The sequence below is a fragment of the Carya illinoinensis genome, chromosome 2, assembly GCF_018687715.1.
Source record: "Carya illinoinensis cultivar Pawnee chromosome 2, C.illinoinensisPawnee_v1, whole genome shotgun sequence".
Taxonomy (NCBI): Eukaryota; Viridiplantae; Streptophyta; class Magnoliopsida; order Fagales; family Juglandaceae; genus Carya; species Carya illinoinensis.
The window spans coordinates 9,232,501-9,242,400 of record NC_056753.1 but is presented as its reverse complement, the minus strand read 5'-3'; positions in this window follow the sequence as shown (position 1 = coordinate 9,242,400).

The window sequence follows — 9,900 nt, the reverse complement described above, 5'->3', positions numbered from 1 at the left end:
TGCTTTCGTGCGCACTCTGATAACTCACCAACATACATAAAGGCTATATCCTCAAAAATTAATATCATGAAGTACAAGCTCAATCCACACCTAACCACAAGAAAACGTTTACCACATTTCCATAGAAAATCATATACTTCCAAAAACCACAAATCTCCACTCATTCCTCAGTTGGTCATTGCTGCCCTAAATGAAAACTGACATTCTGCAAAAATACATCCATTGATTGATGACAGAAACCAGTACTAATCAACCTCCAGGCCCCAATTTGAAAACACATAACACCATCCCAAAATACACCTGTCTCTTCTAAAGATAAGGAACATCTCCAAAAGGCCCAAGTCCTTCCCGGCCAACCAACGAGAGCGCTTATAACTTCTATCCGATATCCCATACTTCAAACTCATTATAAACTACCATTGACTTCACCTAGACATAATCGAAACGCTCTTGGTAACTCACCCACCTACTTGTACTCTCAAAAACTCTAGTTTTGGAACAACTAATTCCTTCAATAGCACTTCACAAATAAATCTCAAGACAGGCCATACTGTTTAAATCTTCAATCCATCAAAAACTATTAAACAACATTCAAGGATCCTATTGCTTTATTACTTCATACATATGATCATGCTACTCACCTTTGATGCATAAGTTTCGACTTCCAAGATTAATTACTTGATACACCCCACATGGTGACCTAACGATCTCCTTTCAAGTTAAATAACCATATCCCCACTTCTCCCAACTGGATACTTGATCTCCAAAGAAAAGTATAGCCTCACCAATTTAAATTCCTGTGACTTCAAGTCGCAATTAATTCTCAAGATAAACACAACAGTTGTTTCAAACCATCATCCCAATGGGCAACCTGCTTCGACTGCACACTCCGTTTAACTTACCAAACAACTCAAAGCCAAAATCTCTTGAATTTAATATTACCACACAGATTCCTCTTCAACTCCTACCAAGCCAAAAATAGCTGAGACTATGACTAGCACTCCCCGGAATCCATACGCACTTACCATTACTACTCATCGATCTCATGTACTCTTAGCCAACACTACAAATCATTCAAACGTACAAGTGATCCATTATCACATTTCCATCATCTGGACTTATATCCTCAACTCAACAAGAATCATACCTGAATCTACTCAACTTATATCCTTAAATCAGCAACTAGCCATTGCTTAAAATTTGGTATCGAGAATGACCTTAAACCTGTTAAGAATCCATTCCCAAAAGTCTGCGGATCATAAAGCCTCAGATTCAATCATATTCAATACCAACACAAAATCTACTATTTCCAACACCCTAATGGACCTATATCTTTCGAGTCGATAGAATCATTTCCTAAAATCTGCCACTACAACCTCAGGTTAACAATAAATATTTTTCTAAACTAGCTCGATATATTAAATTCTCAAAGAAATACACGAACTAGATCATTACCTCCAATTCTCAAAGGAATCTACTCTAGAAAATTTTCATATTAATAACTCAACTCCAATTAACCCCATTTTAATGGTTACAAACTAATCACTCACTAGAGTAGATCAAGTTACGGCACTAAGTCTGTAAAACTAAGAACTCAATTCTTGTTATAAATCAGTCCTTCAACTCTGCAATTCTAAAACCTTAAATCAAATAAGAATCATCTTCCGGAACTTTTAAGATCAAGAAACTTGCATCCCATAAAAGAAAAATCGACTCTCAAATCCTTCAAATTCTAAAACATTACTAGATAATAAGTCATTTTCTGAAATTCTCAAGATTCGTAGCTTTAATCCAAAACATTCACCTTAAAAGCTTGTAAAATCTAAAGCTCCAATTGCCACCAAATTATTCATCCGAATCACGAAATCTAAAACTCGAAATTTAATTATTCCCCCCCCCCAAAGCTTGTCAAACCTAATACCTTAATTGTCATAAACTTATTTTCCTAAAATCTATAAGGCCCCAAACTTAAAAACTTCGCTGAAACTTCATAAAATCTAACATCGAAATTTGTTGAACTTACAACCTACTGCGTTATAGACCATTTCATAAACTCCACGGAACCAAATAACTCAATTATTCTACTTCCCTAAAAGATCACCCCGATGATGCCATTCTCTCCAAGCCTCGATAATATAAAAAAAACAAGCCACACAAGGCATTCATCACGAAAGATTAGATTAGACCCATACCTGCCATGACTCCAGCATTCTGAGTCTCCGTAACCTCACCTCCAATGGTACCAAGAGTCACTGCGCACATGAGCCCGAGCTAATTGCCTCTGGTTAGTTCTACCACTGCAATGAGCTCCACGGCTTTCTTGAACTCGACTAGGGCACTCACGAGCAAGATGCCCCGTCTGGCCGCATTCAAAACATTGGTTACTACCCAGACGACACTCGCCTCCGTGAGCTCTATTACATCTTCCACAAACTGGCACTCGTCCTCCCATACGCACTCCCGGGGCTGCTTGTGGTCGAGTCCCGGTCCGTTGAACAAACTCCTGAGGCGAACCTGAACTACTTACTTCACCAAAAAAACTCCGCCTCTTATGTCCTGGAGGGGAGCCCATTCTCAAATTATTATCTCGCTCCACAAGAGTGACCACATCCACTAAATCTTGAAAAGTGGATATCCGGTGGCTGACCACCATACGGCGTATATCAGGACGTAGACCCTCCTGGAAACGCTCAGCTCGTATTTCCTCTATAGCGATGAGGTGGGGAGCAAATCGCCCAAGTTCTATAAATTTTTGGGCGTACTGTTCCACGATCAAGCTCCCTTGGACCAAGCTTGAGAACTCTCTTGCTTTTTGCCGCTTCACGGAAGCAGGAAAGAAGTGATCATTAAATTCTTTCTTAATGTGCTACCAGGTCATAGTGGCAAAAGACCTCAAACCTTAAATAAAATTCCCTTCAACATATCCTTAAAGTTCGTTGAACCTACGCTGTCCTATACTATAGCCTCGTTCCATAAATTCTACAAAAACTTGACCTCAATCATCTTAAGCGACTTAAAGCTAATTCCTCTCCTCATTGCTACGTGAGTTCCCACCTTACAAAGATTGCCTAAACCATGACATTCTCTTCAGACCTCAACATCATACAAGCGAACCACATCGCTAAAAATTCAGCCTACTACACTAAATGTTCATGCCTAATAATAGCATCCTCGATTATACCGCCTTCCCGCCACAACACAACCCTTGACCCCCTCTAAGAAAAACGATTAAAACTAACAACATAAAACCAAAACCAAAACCGAAACCACATAACAAGAAAACAAAAAGAAACCAGCATGCAATAACATAACTAAATAAATAAACACAAGCAAACTAGCTCAAATAAATTCAAACATATAAAACATGTCAAAAAGCAACTTTACTTAAAATAAATTTCAAAACACAACCTTAAAAACATTTTGGTACTACCTACGGGACATGTGGTTTTACCCAGAGCCGAACCGCTCTGATACCACCTGTGACGCCCCTAAATCCCCATGCACGGATACGGGAAAATCGAGACGTCTGGATGATGACATTACGGGTCACCACCCTATCGACGTGTGCCAAGTGTGTATAAGCAACAAATGTGCACGAGAAATACGCAGCAGATAGCAAAGTCAATAACTAAGTACCAGAATTTTTTCTTAGTTTAATACAAAGCTGTTCAAAACGTATATAATAAAATATTACAAAACACAAATATAGTTTTAAACCAAACAACCAAAACTTCAACTTTAACTCAGATCTCCGGCGGAGCCGCATCCTTGGGCTCAGCCTCCTCCTCTTCCTCGAACCCTGCACCAAAATCTACAGAACCAAAAATGGTGTCGCAGGTAAGTAAATCCAAACACCACTAGATAAAAACATATAAAACTCAAACAATATGCATGAAATGATGCCAATGCTCAAAACCCATAAAATCATATTTTTCCACACACGCCAAAAATCTCATTTGGCCCAAAAACATAACCTTTCAAAATATCACGCCAAAAGTCTCATTTGGCCCATATCCAACTCGATCCATTAACCAACTAATCCGTATGCACCATGACCTCCCCTAGGGGTCATCTGCACACCCTGGCTCCTGTGCCACACTGCGGATAACGACCATGCGTATGACACCTAAATGAGCGATGCCCTGTTCCGCGCCCTGCGCATTCATAGCCAAGCATCCTCTAGCCCTCGCCAACGAAGGGCCATGGAGTCGGTGCGTAGAGCGATGCCCAGTTCCATGCCCGGCACGTTCGTAGCCAAGCATCCTCTAGCCCCCGCTCCCGTCGTCGCCCAGCGACAACTCAGGGGACATCACTCAATATATTATGCTTCCAAGTGACCAGAGGAACTCCACCGAGATAATACCTCATCCCGGATTAGGGTCGTGACACACACGCATCCGAAAATCCATTTACGCCAATAAAACAGGATTTTCTCAAATAAATAAAAATGTACGTGCATGCACCATGTAAAAGCAACCACAATGCACAAAACAACAATCCAAGCAACTTCGTTCTCATCCATCCGACCCCCGAACTCCTTGGACTCAGTCCGAAATCAGCCAACCAACAACAAATATTTTTTATAAGAGAAAAATATATTTAAATCTAAAAATAGAGTTTAGAAAATACTTACAGTGCTATATGGTATTTTTTGAAAGCTCGCGGCATTGCAAACGGCGGAGAAAAAGCAACGTAACAGTGTAATTTACGCTGTTGCCGTGGGTAATAAATTACCCACTTTCGAACGGGAACAAACCAAGACCCGAAATTCATAGAGAATGGTCTTGAGATATTTATGAAGCTAAAGGAAATGAGTTTTAGCCGTGGATGGTGGTGGAAATGGCGGTCGAAGGCCAAAAAGGGGCTGAACGGAGTTGAGCTAGTGGGAGCTGCTCCGGAAACGGATCGAGGCCGGAAATGGGTGGTTTAGGTCGGCAAGAGGTAGGGGAAGAACCTGTGTAGAGATGGTGGCCGGAGGTGGTGCGACGGCGCCGGAATCGGTGAAAAACCGTATGGCTTGGAGGAGCTCGTCGTGGCTAACGGTGGCTCGGATGGAGGTGAAACTTGGTGGGGATGTTCACCGGTGAGAGGGGAAGAAAACTGGGTGGGTGGTGTAGGCCATGCCACCGGCGAGCAGCGGTTCTGGGCTGCAAAAGCAACCGGCGATAGGGGAAAAAATAGAGCAGGTGCAGTGTGACCGGTGCAAAACTGCAAGTGCACAGTATCGTAGTTTTATAGTAAAGTAATAAGTAGAGTATCGTCCTCAGGGATTGGTACCTTACTCTTGCCAAATACCAAAATTATACTAATCTCAATTTTATCTAGAGGAATCGCTAAGGTTTTTGTAGTTGTAAATAAACTTAGATTAACTCAAAGAGAAATAAGTAAAGAAAATAAAACTGACTTTCAAAGATCAAATTCAATAGGGAAGAAAACTTCTATGAAATCGATTTCACCATAATTCTTTACTATGCTTTTCTCATCCAGCTAATTTAACTTAAACCTCTTTTGTCTATTAGCAAATCTCTAATTCATCCAAAAGCCTCTTTCGATAGTCAATTGGAAGTGATTCTAGTTTATCAATTCACACAAGAGTATGCAAATTAAATAATCAAGAACGCAATAAGACCAATGATTTAATTACTACACAGGTTCATACAAGTCTTTCGATCTCTATACTTACCTATGCTGAAATATCCAAGATCTATCCTATGATTCCCTCTTTCGATAGCAAATCACAAGATTAATAATCATCTAATCAATGGCCAGTTAATTAGAAGCATTAAACTCAGAATAAATCAGATAAACAAAGAGAGAATTGCATTAAATTAGTATGGACAAACAAGCATAGTTCGGAATTAGGTTACATCGTTTTCCTAGAAATAAGAAAATTTACCATAAACGAATTCACCATAATTGTTCTGAGAAGATGGGAAGAAGAAAATAAACACTGAAAAATCCTCCTTGCAGCCTCAACTGGTCGTCAAAAGCTCAAAAGAACGATTCAACGCCTTTCTCCCGTCCATGCTCGTGTATGAATCCAACGTACGTGCAATAAATTGGAATTCCGTCTCCAAAACAAATGATTTGAATCCCTCTAGCTATGTTTTTCTCTCCCAAAGAGTGTTCTCCAGTCAAAACTCGCAGCTCTAGAGTGAAGAATGGCCTTTTATATGGTCCCACGGCGGAAAACCTAAAATCTGTCAACATACGATGTTCGCTCGAGCGGGGTGTCGAGCGCGCGTTGAGCGTTCGACTCTGCCTGATTTCGCTCGAGCGTCCTATCGAGCGCACATCGAGCGTTCGACTCTGCCTGATTTTGCTCGAGCGGCCAATGTCTCTGCTCGAGCGATCTTCGTTTTTCAGCAACCCGCTCGAGCTCCCTGTCGAGCGCGAGTCGAGCGTTCGACTCTGCCTGATTTCGCTCGAGCGACCAATGTCTCTGCTCGAGCGATCTTCGTTTTTCAGCAACCCGCTCGAGCTCCCTGTCGAGCGTTTGAATCTGCCTGAATTCGCTCGAGCGGCCAAAAGCCTCCGCTCGAGCGAACTTGTAAAATCTGCAATATGAAATTTTGCAAGCCATCAAATACCCCCAAACTTACAACTTTGTTTGTCCTCAAACAAAAAGAAGAACAAATGATAGTTTAGGCAATATCAACTTGACCCCAAAGAGAAGTATCATCACTCACCAAGCTTTTATGAATTTAGATTTCATCTCTAGTATCTTACTCTTTTAACATCAAAGATAGCAAGAAAATCAATCAAAAATTTTGCAATTTGTCAAGCAAGAGTTAGGCGTTTACTTCAGCCTAAAGCTAAGACCTTGAGTGTGTGTGTGATATAGTCAATTTAACCTCAAACCACCTGCAAACTCAGATAAAAGTAGAACAACCAAAATCAGAAGAATTCTCTTAAAACTTAACCCCATAAGTCCAATTTTCAGAAATCCTCTCCACTAATGTAGTCAACACCAAAATCAAAGATCAAAAGGTCTTTATTAAGGTTGTAATGATAGGCCACAGGGTGAGGGTTAAGAAAGAACTGGATATGGGAAATTAAATCAAACTGGGAAAATACTTAGTGAAAAGAACATTAAAAGAGCAACTCACATGATTCAAATCATAGCTCTTTCTTGGCAATATGCTCATACTTGTGGCATTATTATTGCTGTAATCACTGATGTAATACCAACACTTCCCTTAACAAAATTTGAGGTAATTCACTTTCCGCTTGGCTACTTCTTTTTCTTTTCTTTTCTTTTCTCTCTTTTTTTTTTTTTTTTTTTTTTTATATATATATCACTTCCTTTCTTCTTCTTCTTTTTCTTTGATCGAACAGAGCAAACATAATACGTTTCATCATGTAACCAATTTTCTCTTTTAAATGTAACTCTCCACCAAAGTATTTTCTCAAACTATCAACGGTAGATTCATTGTTTTTCAGGCTTAGAGCGGGCATGGTTTATGTAGTTTAAAGAATCAATAAAGGCTCATGAAGGCTCAAGGGGGTTGACTATGGAAACACACCATGTAATGATGGCATGACATTTAGGACGGCTGGGAAAGCTTTTTGGTTATGCCAAAGAAATGCCTAGATCATTTCTCTAATATTTGGTCTCGACTAGGATTTCGCCTCAAGGACCCATCAACGGATTCTAGAGCAAAGCAAAATCGAACCTTCCTCTTTCAATTAATTCAACTTCTTCTCTTCATAAGCAAAATGGAATAAGAGAAAAACGACTATGTGCTCAATTGTGTTCAAGGTCAAAGATTTAAACCAAAGTACCCACAAAACTTCACTTGACATAAAAGAAATTTTTGAAAATTTTTCTCAAAACCATCTTCAATCACAAATTTCAGAGTCATAGAGAATTCAATCTTACTCCAATGCATGCTTGGTAAAAGAATCAAACAACCCATCAACAACCCAAAACTTAGAAAACAAGAGGATCAAATAATTATAGGAGTTTACACCCCCAAACTTAAACTAAACAATGTCTTCATTGTGATGCAAAAGTAAAAAGGATTGAAGAAATAAAGGAACTTCCCTGGTTTCATGGTGAACCCTCCGAGGTTTAAAAATTTTCCAGCTCTTTATCCATGCTAAATAAACCTGCATCAAAAACCAATTTATTAATACTTAAATAAACAAAGATAATAAAATAAATGAAAGAGTGAAAGATAGATCTATGGGTTGCCTCCCATAAGCGCTTGTTTTAAAGTCTACAGCCAGACTTTTCAATGATCATCAATTAGGATCTCCAAGAGGAATAAATGCATAGTTCCTCTCCATTTGCTCTCCATAGTAGTGCTTCAATCTCTGACCATTAACTCTAAAAATATTCCCAGTCTTGTCCTTCAAATCTACTGCTCCAAAAGAGAAAACTTCATGAATTGTATAAGGACCCGTCCATCTTGATTTCAACTTTCCTGGAAAGAGTTTGAGTCGTGAATTGAAGAGTAAAACTTGTTGTCCTGGAGCAAACTCTCGCCTAAGAATCTGTTTATCATGCCACTTCTTCATCCTTTCTTTATAGATCTTGGCATTTTCATATGCATCATTCCGGAACTCTTCCATCTCATTCAATTGAAGAAGTCGCTTTTCACCTGCTGCCTTCAAATCAAAGTTAAACTTTTTCACAGCCCAATAAGCTCTATGCTCCAACTCTACAGGAAGATGACATGCCTTTCCAAACACTAATCGGTATGGAGACATCCCGATAGGTGTTTTAAAAGCTGTACGGTATGCCCACAAAGCATCATCAAGCTTCTTCGCCCAATCCTTTCTATTGATTTTGACCGTCTTCTCAAGGATGTTCTTGATCTCTCTATTTGAAATTTCAGCTTGACCATTAGTTTGAGGATGGTAAGCAAGTGCTATCTTGTGCTTCACACCATATTTAGACAGAAGATTCTCAAATAACTTGTTGCAAAAGTGAGTCCCTTCATCACTAATAATAGCTCGTGGAGTGCCAAATCTTGTGAATATGTTCTTGTGCAGAAATTTGAGCACTACCTTTGCATCATTTGTTGTTGTAGCAATTGCTTCGACCCATTTTGACACATAGTCAACTGCTAGCAAGATATAAGCAAAACCAAAAGAAGGAGGAAAAGGCCCCATAAAATCTATTCCCCAAACATCAAACAACTCAACTTCTAAGATACCTTTCAATGGTAACTCATAACGCCTTGAAATATTTCCCATACGTTCGCACCGGTCACAAGTTTTCACCAAAGTGTAACTATCACGAAAAATGGAAGGCCAAAAGAACCCACTTTGAAGTACTTTAGCTGCTGTACGGGTGGCTCCAAAGTGTCCTCCATATGATGAGGAATGATAATGATGGAGGATGTCTTGCATCTCTTCTTCCGGCACACATCTTCTCATGATTTGATCGGGGCATCTTTTGAACAACAAAGGCTCATCCCAAAGATAGTGATTCACATCATGCAAAAATTTCTTACGTTGATGGTAAGTAAGATCAGGTGGTAAAACCTTACAAGCTAGATAATTAACAATATCAGCATACCACGGAAGCTTGATCTCACATGCAAACAACTGCTCATCAGGGAATGCCTCTTGGACCACTGAATCTAGTCTTTCTTCCTCTTGCTCTAACCGAGAGAGATGGTCAGCCACTAAATTTTCACTTCCCTTCTTGTCGCGAATCTCCAAATCAAATTCTTGAAGAAGGAGGATCCAACGAATTAGTCTAGGCTTAGCATCCTTCTTGCCAAACAAATAGCGAAGTGCTGCATGATCAGTGAACACTATCACCTTTGTCCCAATGAGGTAAGACCGAAATTTGTCACAAGCAAACACCACGGCAAGCATCTCCTTCTCAGTTGTTGTATAATTTAACTGAGCTTCATTCAATGTCCGGCTTGCATAATAGATGGC